The following is a 14,839-nucleotide window of genomic DNA, read 5'->3' as shown; positions in this document are numbered from 1 at the left end:
TAAAAGGAGGGAGGTTTTGCTGAATTTTAGAACATAGTCCAGTTTCATGTGGAGTGTTCCATTATACAGAGGACATGAAAGCATTACAGAGTGTCCAGAGAATAATTACAGAAATGGTTCCTGGAGTAAGAGAATGCAGTTACAAGCTCGGATTGAAAATGCTGGGAACTAATTCTTAGAATAGAAGGCTGAGGTTAGCTTTCAGAGAAGTACATAATATAATGGGGGGGGGGGGGTCCTGAACAGAGTAGATCATGGGAGGTTCATCCCTTTGGTGGCTACCAGATATCACAGACATTAAGTGAAAGAGAAGTATATTACGATAAACATAAGTAAAAGCTTTTCATTAATTAGTATATGGTTGAGATCTATACTGCAATATCTTCAGGTGTGGAAAAGTCCAGTTCCAGAGTTGCCTTCAAAAGGGAATGGGAAAGTTATATACTGAGTATTCTATGAAGGTTTAGAGGGTTGACTGGCAGGAGAAAGTATTGTGATGCTTTGGTAGATGTGATGGGCAGAAAAGCTTCCTGCATTTTAACCATTCTATTATTATGACTTGGCCAACACTCTATTACTTGGGTGCTGCACTTGAAGTCTGAACCAACCTTTACAGCTGCAGCTCTGAGATTCTCTGAGGAAAGTATATTCCTTGCACAGATTGGAGTTCTCTTGTTGAGTTGCCACTCATCAGAAAATGAGGAAATTTAATGGTAAGCCATTTTAGTGAATGGATTAGGGATTAATTCATTAAAGTGTGAAAATCAGTGCAGATGGACCTGCAAAGCAGGAGGTGATCAAGTATATGTGCCATCCGGGCTTCCCGATCTGTGTAAAACATTAATGTCTACAGACACCGTGATTGAAGTAAAAACACAATGTGACAGAAACTCAGCAGGTCAAAAAGTATATTTTATACCGCAAAGATAGGTACTTCACCAACATTTCTGGCTTGAGCTCTTAATCAAGGTATAAAATGAAGACAGGCACCCGAAAAAATGGTGGGGGGGGGGGGGCAGGGGGTGGAACACAGTTCCAAAGGCAGGAGGTAATAGGTGGATGGGGGCACACCATCAAGCAGGAAGGAGGAAAGGATCTATGAAAGGAGAGGGAAGCGGGTAGAGAGTTGGAGAAAGGAAGACAGAAAGGGGAGGCAGGAAGAATGGAGGGTAGGGTAGCAGAAACTGGAGAAGTCAATGTTAATGCCATCTGGTTAGAGAGTGCCCAGCTGGAAAATTTTAAATTTAAATTTAGACATACAGCATGGTAACAGGCCATTTTGGGCCACAAGTCCATGCCACCCAATTAACCTACACCCCTGATATATTTCAATCAGTGGGAAGAAACCAGAACCCCCCCTCCCCCAGGGACAACCCACACAGACATGGGGATAATGTACAAACTCCTTACAGACAGCATGGGATTCGAATCCTGGACCCAATCGCCGGCACTATAAAGGTGTTGCACTAATCGCTATACTAACCGTGCTGTCTCAAATTAACTGTTGCTCCTTCAATTTATTGGTTGTCTTGGTGAGACAATTTGTGAGGCCATGGACAGACATGGCAGCATGGGAGAGGGGTGCAAAATTGAAGTGGTTGGTCACTGGGAGACCCCTGTTTCTGATCCAGACAGAGCGAAGGTGCTCAGCAAAGCAATCTTCCAGTCTCTCCATTGTAGAGAAGGCCATAACGTGAGCACCAGATGCAGTAGTTAACACCCACTGATATACAAAGGAAATGTTGCTTCACTTGAAATGACTGTTTGGGTCCCCAATGGTGGTGAGGGAGAAGGTGTGGATACAAATGTGGCACTTACTGCAGCTGCAGGGGAAGGTACCATGGGGCAATTGATGGGAAGAGATGAGTGGACAAGAGAGTCGAGGAGCGGTCCTGATAGAAGGTAGAGAAGGTAAGATATGTCTGGTGGGGGGATCATGTAGGTGGTGGAAATTACAGAGGATAATGTGTTGGGTGCAGAGGCTATTGGTGTGGTAGGTGAGGACAAAGATTGTTTGTTATGTCTGGGGACAAGGGCAAATGGAAGAGATGTGGGTAAGGGCTGAGTTGATGATGGTGGAATGGAAGACACATTTGTGGAAGAAGGACATTTCAGATGATGTGGACTGGAAGACCATCTTGGGAACAGATATGGTGGAGATGGAAGAAATTGCGAGAAGGGAACAGAATCCTTTCAGGGGACTGCGTGTGAAGAAATGCAGTCGAGGTAGTTTTGAGAGTTAGTCATCCGATGCTGGAGAGATCAGCAAACTGGGAGACGTGACAATAATCTGCTTCAGCCACTTGGAAAGATCCTGTGCTAAGCAAGTTCAGAGTCAATGTGACCAGGCCTTTAGGGAGAGTGCAATGGAGACACAAGAGGATAATCAATGTGCCACCTGCAAAATATCTCAGATGATAGAATTTGAAAAGGCAAGCCTGTGAATATATTGTCAATCAAAGATGTCCAGGTAGAATGCAGTGTATATGATGATTCAGTAGAAGAAGGGTCTTTACTGGTGGACTTTGCTGTCTGTCATGAGATCCCCAACCTACCCAGAGTGCCTAGGATGAGTATTGATTCTACCAAAGAAATGCTAATGATGCACCAATTGAATACCCTCAGCAGCTAAATTCTGCAGAAAATATTGACATTTAAACATGCTTGTTGGCTTCAGGTGATCCTTGAGTTTTCAGGTTGCCAAGTCAGATTTCCCAATGTCTGCACAAAGTCATATGACATTAAAAAGTGGGAGGCAATTCAATTTCTAACCAAGATCTCCAATGCATAGATTGAAGATTGGAAGGCTTGATAGATGATGTTATATTTTATATTGTATAGAGATATATTTTTATATTTGGAGATAAATTGTGGCAGATTCAGATAAAAACAGTATAAAACAGATCTCATTTAAAATGCCAGAGCTCTTCTCAAGCCAGACAGTGCCTTTGTACAAACTTTGAAGAATCCCTATAAGGACTTCACAAGTAGGTGTTAATTGGACATGCTGTGGAGTAATGATTATTGTCTTGGAAAGCAACAGATGAATGAACTCAGAAGATTAGGTCTGGAGCCGCAGTCCGTCTGAGTGCAGTTGGCTGTTCTAAGAGGGTCATGTAGTTTTCTCTGAGTGAGAGAGAGAGAATTCCGTTCTACAGTTCAGCAGCAGCATCTGGGTCTGGAACAGGACAAGCTGACAAGCTTGTGGAAAAACCCCATTTTGAAGACGGGTTGTGAATTTTTAGTGCAGCCTGGTCAAAGCCCTTGTGGTCCATACAAGAGGAAAGGACTGGCTATATAATGTTTCACTTGAAATAAGGAAAACAGAAAAAGAACTCTGTGGTGACCTGAAACAAAGAGGTTATCATCTGGAAAGCCCTGATGGGGCATGTTTCTTCGACAAGACGTGGAAGTGGCTGATTAGAAGGAATCAGTTGTGGGTGTCCAATGAGCAACAAATCTCTCTCTGAAAAATGGCAATAACCTTCCTAAGTGGTAACCATTTACCTTTCAAGCATCAAAGCCTGGTGAACTTCATAAAAGTTAAATTCTGTGCACAGTATAAGAATTGCCTGATACCAGTGAACTTGGAGGAGTGAGAAGTGAGATTGGACTGGGAATCAAAGAACTTTTTTAAAACTTGTAAACACATTACATACCACGTGGACTTAGAAGGGGATTAAGTTAATAGTAATAAGTTAAAGTTTGATCCTGTTTACATGTTTAAAGATAATTAAAATTAACTTGTTTCGTAACCATTTGTATTGATGAATTTCTATTGCTGCTGGGTTTTGGGGTCCTCTGGGCTCCTTTCAACTTGACATTTTCACCCTTTTATTCATAGGATGTGGAAAGTTAACTCTTAAGAAGTTTGAGGTGACCATCCTTTTGGCCCAGAAACAATGAAGGAATTGCAATATATATTTCAGGATAATGTATAAATTAGAGGAGAACCTGGAAATAGTAATTTTTTTTATGTGGCTGCTGTTCTCATCCTACTTAGAGCAAGGTACATTTGTTTCTAATGGAATTATCAAATTATCATCAAAATCCTGAAGCGTTCTTGTGCTTCTTTGATTATTTTATTTTTGCTTGTTAATAATGCAAGGTATTTCTGTGTAAAATATATCAAGAAGTTTAATCTTATGAATTTTTTTAAAAATATTTTATTTAAGATTAATCAATACAAACATAACAATAATTACTATATCTAAATACATATATCTTATGATCAATCTTTTTATATATATATGAAATTTTTTTTAATGAATTTATACCAAATGCAAACGTATTTGTGTGGACATATCAGAATAGACAATCTTAACTGTGTACATTAAATCATTCCTGAACTACAGTGCCATAACCTTCCATTTTTACCTCTGCACATAAATATTTTAGTCTCACTAGCCCTGTCCTTTGCAGCTTTACGCTGAAATTAATGGACCAAACTTGATCATGAGCATTATGGGAATATGAGTGCATTTCTATGCCTATTATGCATTGTATGATCGCCATCAGCCAATTGGATCATCGCCTTAATGGGGTAATAAAGCATATATTTTGGCACAAAGTTGAACATCAGCTTTCATTTTACACTGTCCTTCCTAGAAAGTGAACCCTGTAATTTAACCAGCTGGCAGCTCAGCAGTTCCAGTATCCCAGTGTTCTCATTATCACAGCACAAAACGTTTATTGGAGTGTTGCGATATTAATATTCCTGAGTATGCATATGTTGGACCCAAAAATATTGATCTCAATTTATTAATGCATGATACTACTTAGGATTTGATCTTGCACAGAAGTATGTAGACAACATAGGTTTGCTCACTTGACCTCAATAAAAATAAATTTGGACTTTATTCCCCCCACATCATAAGCTAGGGATTTGTGAGCATTGGGTATATCCAAAGATGAGCTGTTCAGTGATGAAACTTCTGCAGTATATACCTGACGCTTTGACTTGCAGCCAAAGCACAAAAAAAATTGGAAATGACACACTGCATGTGTTACATAGATTACTGCCGATAGCAGATCCATGCATTGATCTGAATTTGTTGTGCCATCTCTGTTGATGCACAAGCTCCAACTCTCTGATGCTCTAACCTTCATTTGACGATTGAGTGGGATGTCTTGGAAGTTAGTTGAAGCACTTCAGCCAATCAGAGGTCAGCTCAATGTGATGATCTCACTCCAGTAAGAGTGAATTTGAATGTTTAAAATTGACACAAAGCAAACCAACTCTGAAAAAACTAAAATGATGGGTCATTTGAACAAAATGATGACACAGCACTAGTTGGCCTCAACGGCAATGACAAGTCACACTACAGAGAAGAGGTGGAAAAACACTTGATATGGTGCAAGAGTAACAACCTGAGTCTCAACATGGAAAAGACAAAGATGATTGTGGACTTCAGAAGGACCAGGAATAACCACCCTCCACTACACATTACAAGCTCAGTAGTGAAGAGAGTAGAGTGCACCAAGTTCCTCAGAGTCCAGTTAAGAAGTGACATATCTTGGACACACAACATTTCCTCACTTTTCAGGAAGGCCCAACAGCGACAACACTTACTGAGAAAACTAAGGCAGAGGCAGACAAAGGTACCGGCCACCATCATATAAACTTTCTACAGGAGTTCTATCAAGAGCCTTCTGGTAGGCTGCATCATCCTGTAGTATGGTTGCTGTAGAACATTAGATTGGAGATCAATTCAAGGACCCCAAGAGTGGCATAGTGGATCACTGTAGACTCCCTGTCCTCCTCCCCCCACCACCCTGCATCGACATGATCTACTAGGATCATTGTTGAAAAGAGAGCATGAAAAATTGATTCATGATCAGTCAGTTCCTGCAGATTGGCGGTAGCTGATGTTATCCCACTTTTTAAGAAAGGTGGGAGAGAGAAAACAGGGAATTATGGACCAGTTAGCCTGACAACAGTGGTGAGGAAGATGTTGGAGTCAATAAGAAAAGATGAAATAGCTGCACATTTGGACAGCAGTAACAGGATTGGTCTGAGTCAGCATGGATTTACAAAGGTGAAATCATGCTTGATTAATCTTCTGGACATTTTTGAGAATGTAATGAAAATGGACAGGGGAAAGCCAATGGATGTAATGTACCTGGACTTTCAGAAAACCTTTGATCAGGTCCCACATAGGAGATTAATGGGCAAAATTAGAGCATGTGGTATTGGAGGTAGGGTATTGACATGTATAGAAAATTGGTTAGTAGACAGAAAATAAAGAGCAGGGATTAATGGGTCCCTTTCAGAAAGGCAGGCAGTGCCTAGTGGTGTACTGCAAGGTTCAGTGCAGAGATCTCAGCTATTTACAATATACATTAATGATTTAGATGAAGGGATTAAATAACATTAGCAAATTTGCAGATAACATGAAGCTGGGTGACAGTGTGAAATGTGAGGAGGATGTTATGAGAATGCAAGGTGACTTGGACAGGTTGGGTGAGTGGGTAGATACAGTTTAATGTGGATAAATGTGAGGTTATCCACTTTGATGGCAAGAACAGGAAGGCAGATTACTATCTGAATGGTGTCAAGTTTGGAAATGGGGAAGTACAACCAGATTGAGGTGTCTTTGTTCATCAGTCACTGAAAGAAAACATGTAGGTACAGCAGGCAGTGAAGAAGGCATGTTGGCTTTCTTAACAAGGGGAGTTGAGTATAGGGGCAAAGAGGTCCTTCTGCAGTTGTACAGGGCCCTGGTGAGACTACACCTAGAAGGTTGTGTGTAGTTTTGGTCTTGACGATGAACATTTTTGCTATTGAGAGAGTACAATGTAGATTCACAAGGTTAATTCCCAGGATGCCGAGACTGTCATATGTCGAAAGATTCGCGCAACTGGCCTTGTAAACTCTGGAATTTAGAAGGATGAGAGGGAATCTGATTGAAACATGTAAGATTATCAAGGGAATGGACATGCTAGAGGTAGAAAATATCTCCCTGATGTTGGGGGTATCCAGAACCAGAGGCCACAGTTTAAGAATAAGGGGTAGGCCATTTAGAACGGGTTGAGGAAAATCTTTTTTTAACCCAGAGAGTTGTGGATCTGTGGAATTCTCTGGATGCTTTCAAGAAAAAGTTAGATAGAACTCTTAAAGATGCAGAGTCAAGGGATATGGGGAGAAGGCAGGAACAGGGAACTGATTGTGGATGATCAGCTATGATCACAGTGAATGATGGTGCTGGCTTGAAGGGCTGAATGGCCTACTTCTGTACCTATTATCAATTATTGAGGATTCTACCTACCCCGCACTCAGCATCTTTCAATTACTCTTGTATGAAAAGAGATACCGAAGTATCAGAGCCAGAACGACCAGGCTAAGAAACAGCTTCTTCTGCTGAATGACTGATGAACTGCTCTTACAAATGCTTCAAGACTCTTCTACTTATTAAACAATGATTATTTATTTTTATATACGTGTATGTACGTACTGCATATGTATCATTTGTCTGTAAGGATTTTATATGTGTCTGCATGTTTTGCACCAAGGACTGGAGAATGCTGTTTGATCGGGTTGTACGGTCAACCAGTTTACCTACCTCGGCTGCACCATTTAATCTGATGCAAGGATCGACAAAGAGAGAGACAACAGACTCACCAAGGCAAATAGCACCTTTGGAAAACTACACAAAAGAGTCTGGAAAAACAACCACCTGAAGAAACACACAAAGATCAGCGTGTACAGAGCCGTTGTCATACCCACGCTCCTGTTCGGCTCGGAATCATGGGTCCTCTACCGGTATTACCTACGGCTCCTAGAATGCTTCCATCAGCGCTGTCTCCGCTCCATCCTCAACATTCATTGGAATGACTTCATCACCAACATCAATATACTCGAGCTGGCAGAGTCCGCAAGCATCGAATCCATGCTGCTGAAGACCCAACTGCGCTGGGTGGGTCACGTCTCCAGAATGGAGGACCATCGCCTTCCCAAGATCGTATTCTATGGCGAGCTCTCCACTGGCCACCGAGACAGAGGTGCACCAAAGAAGAGGTACAAGGACTGCTTAAAGAAATCTCTTGGTGCCTGCCACATTGACCACCGCCTCCAACCATGCATCTTGGCGCCTCACAGTTCAGCGGGCAGCAACCTCCTTTGAAGAAGACCGCAGAGCCCACCTCACTGACAAAAGGCAAAGGAGGAAAAACCCAATACCCAACCCCAACCAACCATTTTCCCTTGCAACCGCTGCAACTATGCCTGCCTGTCCCACATCGGACTTGTCAGTCACCAACGAGCCTCAGCAGACGTGGACATACCCCTCCATAAATCTTCGTCCGTGAAGCCAAGCCAAAGAAAGAAAAGAAAAGAAAGAACTTGTACAATCAGATAATAATAAACTTAAACTTGACTTTATTTTGCTCCTCCAGCACTTTCTGACTTATTAACCTTAGCCAAGACCTGTCTCCTGCAACTTCACCCCAATATCAGCAGGCAGTAAAAGCATACTGTGATATAGGGGATATATATTATGTAATATAGCTTCTAATATAATGAAAGTAGAAGGGATGTGTTAGGTCTGCTTTGTTCATGAATGAGTGAGTCAAACACCAGACTGAGTTGAAATCAAGGTTCTTTGTTCTTTATTGCCGGATTGTAACACTTGCAACTAACAGTGTTAGTTGGAGAAGGCGCATTCTGCCGTTATCAGCAAGTGGTGTTTTTTATATACCTTATATATAACTTATTGACCACCGCCAGTGGGCTGATAACGCCTCAAACCGTGCATCTTGGCGCCTCACAGTTTGGCGGGCAGCAGCCTCCTTTGAAGAAGACCGCAGAGCCCACCTCACTGACAAAAGGCAAAGGAGGAAAAACCCAACACCCAACCCCAACCAACCAATTTTCCCTTGCAACCGCTGCAATCGTGTCTGCCTGTCCCGCATCGGACTGGTCAGCCACAAACGAGCCTGCAGCTGACGTGGACTTTTTACCCCCTCCATAAATCTTCGTCCGCGAAGCCAAGCCAAAGAAAAGGATACGTACTTAGTAAATTATCATACCGTGACATTGTCCAATGAATAAACTGTTGCTGTCCCTCTCTGCTAGCCTCCTGCACATCAATTTGTCATCCCCACCCTTATCTTGAGAGTACAAGGTCACAACTGCATCTTGTTACGGCCCAGCACTGGGTGACTCCCTCTACATTCCCAGCTCATAATGTTTTTACCTAACAGATGTGACTTCCAATAAGCAATATAATTGTACCATTTATGTATTTCCTTCTTGACTGAATTGTTCCCCATAGGAGAGATAAGATTAAGACAAAGTTTAACAGAGATTTTCATAAAATGAAGGTTTTGATAAATAAGGGAAAAAGAAACTGTTTCCACGAATGTAAAACATGAAACTCTGTAGACACCATGGTTGAAAATATATATCCGAACAAAGAGTATGGGGGAGGCATGGTCGCAAAGGCAGGAGATGATAGGTAGAGAAGGGAGAGAGGGGACAGCAGTGAGCAAGGGGAGGAGGTAAATAGAAAGGGAAGGGGGAAAAGAGCTAGAAGGGGGAAGGGGAGAGGAGAGCAGGTTAGCAGAAACTGAAAAGGTCAATGTTAATGTCATCTGGCTGGAGAGTGCACAGTCTGAAAAGTAGGTGGTGTTCCAATTTAAAGGTAGTCTTGGTGGGATAGAACATAAAGCCATGAACAGACATATGAATATGGGAGTTGGCTACTGGGATGTCACCCAGACTCAACTCCACAGCCACATTGCCTTCTTTGCTACTTGCCTCCGCCGCTATCTTGTGCCTCACAGTTTGGCCCCTGCAAGGATCTCAGGTACCCACTCAGCATTGGCTGCTACTCTCTCCACTACTCCCAATGATGCCTATGCACCACCCTCACCTTGATGCGAGATACCAGCAGCAACTTGCCCTCTCACTGCCTTAGCTCCGGACCCCGCTGGCCATGGCTGCAGTGGACCCCTCCTGTACTTCATCCACTGCCAAATCCACACATTCAACTACCAGCTCTATACCCACCTAGCGTCCATCAAGGATCACAAGCTCACCTCCCTTAATACTGCAGCCTCTGCGACCTCAATGTGGGTCCCCATCTCGGCCCCAGCTGGCTGCCCTCTGGAGCTCCCTACGGTTCTGCTGCTGACTCCAACTGGTGCTCCGTCTGCTCGCCCGTTGGATCCTCAGCTTTGGCTGCCAATTTCAGCCCTGGACCCAGCCACCAACCCACCAGAGCCCCCAATGCTTCAACCACCGACTCCAGCATTGACCCAGTCCACCTATCTCATGGAGGTCCAGAGGATGATGCCGTCAACTCTCACCTGAGATCTGACACCCTCAGGCCAGAGCTTCCCACACTGACCCCAGCCACGTAGCTCCTGAGTAACTCCTAATCTCACTGCTGGATCCCATTTACTTGATCCCACTTAGTTAATCCCCTTACTGCTTACCCTTCCCTATCCCTCTACACCTCTCCCTACTCCATCCCCTCTCTGCCCCCTCTTCTCTCCAACCCACTAACCCTTAGTCCCCATCTCTTCCCTTTCTTTCTGGTTACATCCCCACCCTTCTCCTCTCTCCTCTAATCTCTCCCTCCACCCCTCCTAAACCCTCCATCTCCCACCTTCATCCTCCCCTGCCTTCCATCTCCACCCTCTGACCCTAATCCTCCATCTACATCAACACCCTCCACCACACCAATTTCCTCTCTGACTTCTGCTTGGTCATTACCATTCCCTCTGACCTTCTCCTCTCTGAGGTGGAATGCTCGGTCTTCAGCAGAGACCTTACCTTCATCTCCCTCTGCTCACACCTTAATGGGTTCCACACTAGCCACGATGCTGAACTGTTCCGTCACCTCCATCTCCAGGCTTATTTCCATGACCATGACTCTTCACGCCCACCTAAGACACCTTCTCCCATTGTAAACCTTCCTCCTCCTGGACACATCGTCTGGCCAGCTACCCGCTTTGGATCTTTTTTTTATTTCCAACTTCCACTGAGACATCAGCCATCTCAACTTCACCATTCCCCTCTTGTACTCTAATCTTACTTCCTTTCTCCACAACAATCCAAACCTCACTATCAAAACCGCAGACAAGTGTGGGGCTGTTGTGGTCTGGCGCAGTGACCTCTACCTTGCTGAGGCCAGGTGATGGCTCTCAGACACCTCCTCCCACAAGACCCCACCATGGCTTATCAAGCCTCTGTCCAAAGCACCATCTCCAACCTCTGGTCACCTCCCTGCCAATCTCATTGTTTCCCATCTCCACATTGCTCATTTCTACCTTCTTCCCAAGATACACAATCCCAACTATCCAGGCAGACCCAATGTTTCTACTTAATCTTGCCCCACTGAACTAGTTTCATCTTACCTTGACTCTATCTTTTCTTCCCTGGTCCAATCCCTCCCCACCTACATCTGCGATACCTCACATGGCCTCTATCTCTTCAATAACTTCATATTCCCTAAACTGGACTGCCTCATCTTCATGGTGGATGTCCAATCCATTTATCCCTCCATACCCCATACAAAAAGTCTTAAAGCACTTAGTTTCTTTCTGGACCAGAGACTTAAACAGTTACCCTCCTCTGCCTGGTAGAACTTTTCCTCACTTTAAACAACTTCTTCTTTAACTCATCTCGTTTAAATTCCTCTAAATCAAAGGAGTAGCCATGGGTACCAACATGGGTCCCAGCTATACCTGCCTGTTTGTGGGCTTTGTGTAGCAATCCATGCTGCGAGCCTACACAGGCAAGACCCTTCAACTCTTCTTCCACTATATTGATGACTACACCAGAGCTGCCACATGCTCTCATGATGAGCTTGTCAACTTGATTCAATTCACAGCCAACTTCCACGTGATCTCAAATTCGCCTGGTCCATCTCTGACAACACCCTCCCCTTTCTGGATCTCTTTGTTTCCATCTTAGGAGACCAGCTTTCCACCGACATATATTACAAACCCATTAACTCCCACAACTACATGGACACACTTCCTCACACCCTATTCCCATGCAATGATTCTATACCCTTCTCTCAATTTCACAGTCTCTGCCACATCTTTTCCCAAGATGAAGTCTTCCAGTTTAGATCTTCCGAAATGTCATCCTTCTTCCTTAAACGTGGCTTCCCTTCCACCACCATCAACTCAGCCCTCACCTGCATCTCTTCCATTTCCCATTCATCCGCACTGCCCCTCCTGCCCCCAGACACAACAAACACAGAATCACCCTTATCCTCACCTGCCATCTCACCAACCTCCACATTCACACATTATCCTCTGGAACTTCTGGCACTTACAACAGGATCCCACTACCAGGCACATCTTTCCCTTTCCTCCTCTCTCTGCCTTCCATAGGCACCACTCCCTCCATGACCCCCTTGTGCATTCATCCCTCCCCATCAATCCCCCCCCCTCCACCAGTTGTGATAATACAGACCTATCACCAATGTACATAGTTACAGTATCTGGAGTATGTAATGACTGTGCTTACAGCGATTGGCTGAGAGCTTAGCCACACCTACTGTCTGGGCCTTAAAGGGTTGTGTCCCTAGCCAGGACGGATCATTCCGGACTGGTCGGCCACCTGTGAAGAGCTCCTGTCTTTTGCTAATAAAAGCCTTGGTTTGGATCAACAAGTCTATGGTTCTTTCGACGAGCTCTACAATTTTATTAGCAAAAAGAATTTTTTTAAGAAGGGATCATTCCGGACTGGTCGACCACCTGTGAAGAGCTCCCCGACTCGTGATTCTAGGTTGCGTGGTGGAGAACGGGATAGTCATGCCAGATCCTGACCGCATGCGTCCCCTAATGGACTTACCCCCCCCACCCCCATACCCAGAAAGCGCTCCAATGCTGCCTGGGCTTTTTCTCATATTACGCTCAATGGGTTCCACACTACGCCGACAAGGTGCGTCCTCTTATCAAGACCACCTCCTTCCCCTCTCAACCGAAGCCAGAGAGGCTTTCGATCGAATTAAATCTGACATCGCCGCTGCAACGCTGCACGTGATCGATGAGTCTGTCCCATTTCAAGTCGAGAGCGATGCATCCAACTTCGCCCTGGCAGGCCGGTCGGCCTGTAGCCTTCTTCTCCAGAACCCTCCAGGGTCCAGAGAGTAGACACTCCTCGGTCGAGAAGGAGGCCCAGGCCATAGTTGAAGCGGTGCGTTGTTGGAGACATTACCTCGCTGGGAGGCGCTTTACACTGTTGACTGATCAATGCGCGGTCTCTTTCATGTTCAGCAACACCCAGCGAGGTAAGATAAAAAACAACAAAATTGCCAGATGGAGAATCGAACTTTCCACCTTTAACTATGACATCCTGTACCGGCCTGGTAAGCTCAACGACCCGCCTGACGCGCTCTCCAGGGGGACGTGCGCAAGCGTACAGATGGACAGACTACAGAAACTCCATGAGGCGCTCTGTCATCCAGGGGTCACTAGGTTTGCCCACTTTGTGAAGGCGCGCAACCTACCCTACACAGTCGAGGAGATTCGCTCCATGACCCGAGCCTGTTCGGTGTGCGCTGAATGCAAGCCCCACTTCTTCTGTCCGGGGAACTCCCACGTTATCAAAGCCACCCGCCCCTTCGAGCATCTTAGCGTAGACTTTCAGAGGCCCCTACTGTCAACCAACCATAATAACTACATCCTTACGGCCATCGACGAGTACTCCCGCTTCCCGTTCGCTGTGCCCTGCCCAGACACCACCGCCACCTCAGTGATACAGGCCCTTCGCCATTTTTGGGTACCCCAATTCCATCCACAGTGATAGGGGGTCCTCATTCATGAGCGCAGAACTGCAACAGTACCTTCTGGAGTGTGGTATCGCTTCAAGCAGGACCACCAGCTATAACCCACGTGGTAACGGACAGGTCCAGAGGGAGAATGCCACCATCTGGAGAGCGGTTACACTGGCTCTCCGGTCTAAAGGTCTCCCCACCTCTCACTGGCAGGAGGTTCTCACTAGTGCCTTACACTCCATCCGCTCCCTCCTATGTACCGCAACAAATGTCACCCCCCACAAAAGGATGTTCCTTTTCCCGATGAAATCCGAATCAGGAACCACTGTACCGGCATAGCTCACCGTCCTTGGCCCCGTCCTTTTGCAATGCCACGTCCGGCACTCAAAGAATGACCCCTTGGTCAATCAAGTGACTCTACTCCACGCGAACCTGCATTACGCCTACGTTGAGTTCCCAGATGGGCGGGAGGACACTGTTTCACTGCAGGACCTAGCTCAGGACGCAGTAGGCCCAACTGCTCCCCCAACTCAACCTTCCCCAACTCTTTATTCCCCAGGCCCCGTGCCGGAACAGAATGACCAACAGCACCCCAACGACCCGGGCCACCCTGCCGACAACACAGCTGGGGAATTGAGCGAAGGAGCGGTCACACCCGACGAGCCCGCTGGTGACACCACTCCAGTGACCCCAATCCCGGCACCATGGTGGTCACGCCGGATAGTCAGACCTCCTGACCACTACAGTCCTTAATCTACCCCTTCCTTCCCTTTTCTCTCTTCAGCCCTTCCACCCCAGGGTCAGTTCTCCAAGAAGGGGTGAATGTGATAGTACAGACCTATCACCAATGTATGTAGTTACAGTATCTAGAGCATATAATGACTGTGCTTACAGCGATTGGCTGAGAGCTTAGCCACACCTACTGTCTGGGCCTTAAAGGGTTGTGTCCCTAGCCAGGTCGGATCATTCCGGACTGGTCGGCCACCTGTGAAGAGCTCCTGTCTTTTGCTAATAAAAGCCTTGGTTTGGATCAACAAGTCTTTGGTTCTTTCGACGAGCTCTACACCAGTACCTTACCCTGTGGCCATAGGAGATGCCACACA

The sequence above is a fragment of the Narcine bancroftii genome, chromosome 5 (assembly GCF_036971445.1).
Source record: "Narcine bancroftii isolate sNarBan1 chromosome 5, sNarBan1.hap1, whole genome shotgun sequence".
Taxonomy (NCBI): Eukaryota; Metazoa; Chordata; class Chondrichthyes; order Torpediniformes; family Narcinidae; genus Narcine; species Narcine bancroftii.
Note: the sequence above shows the minus strand (reverse complement) of the source record.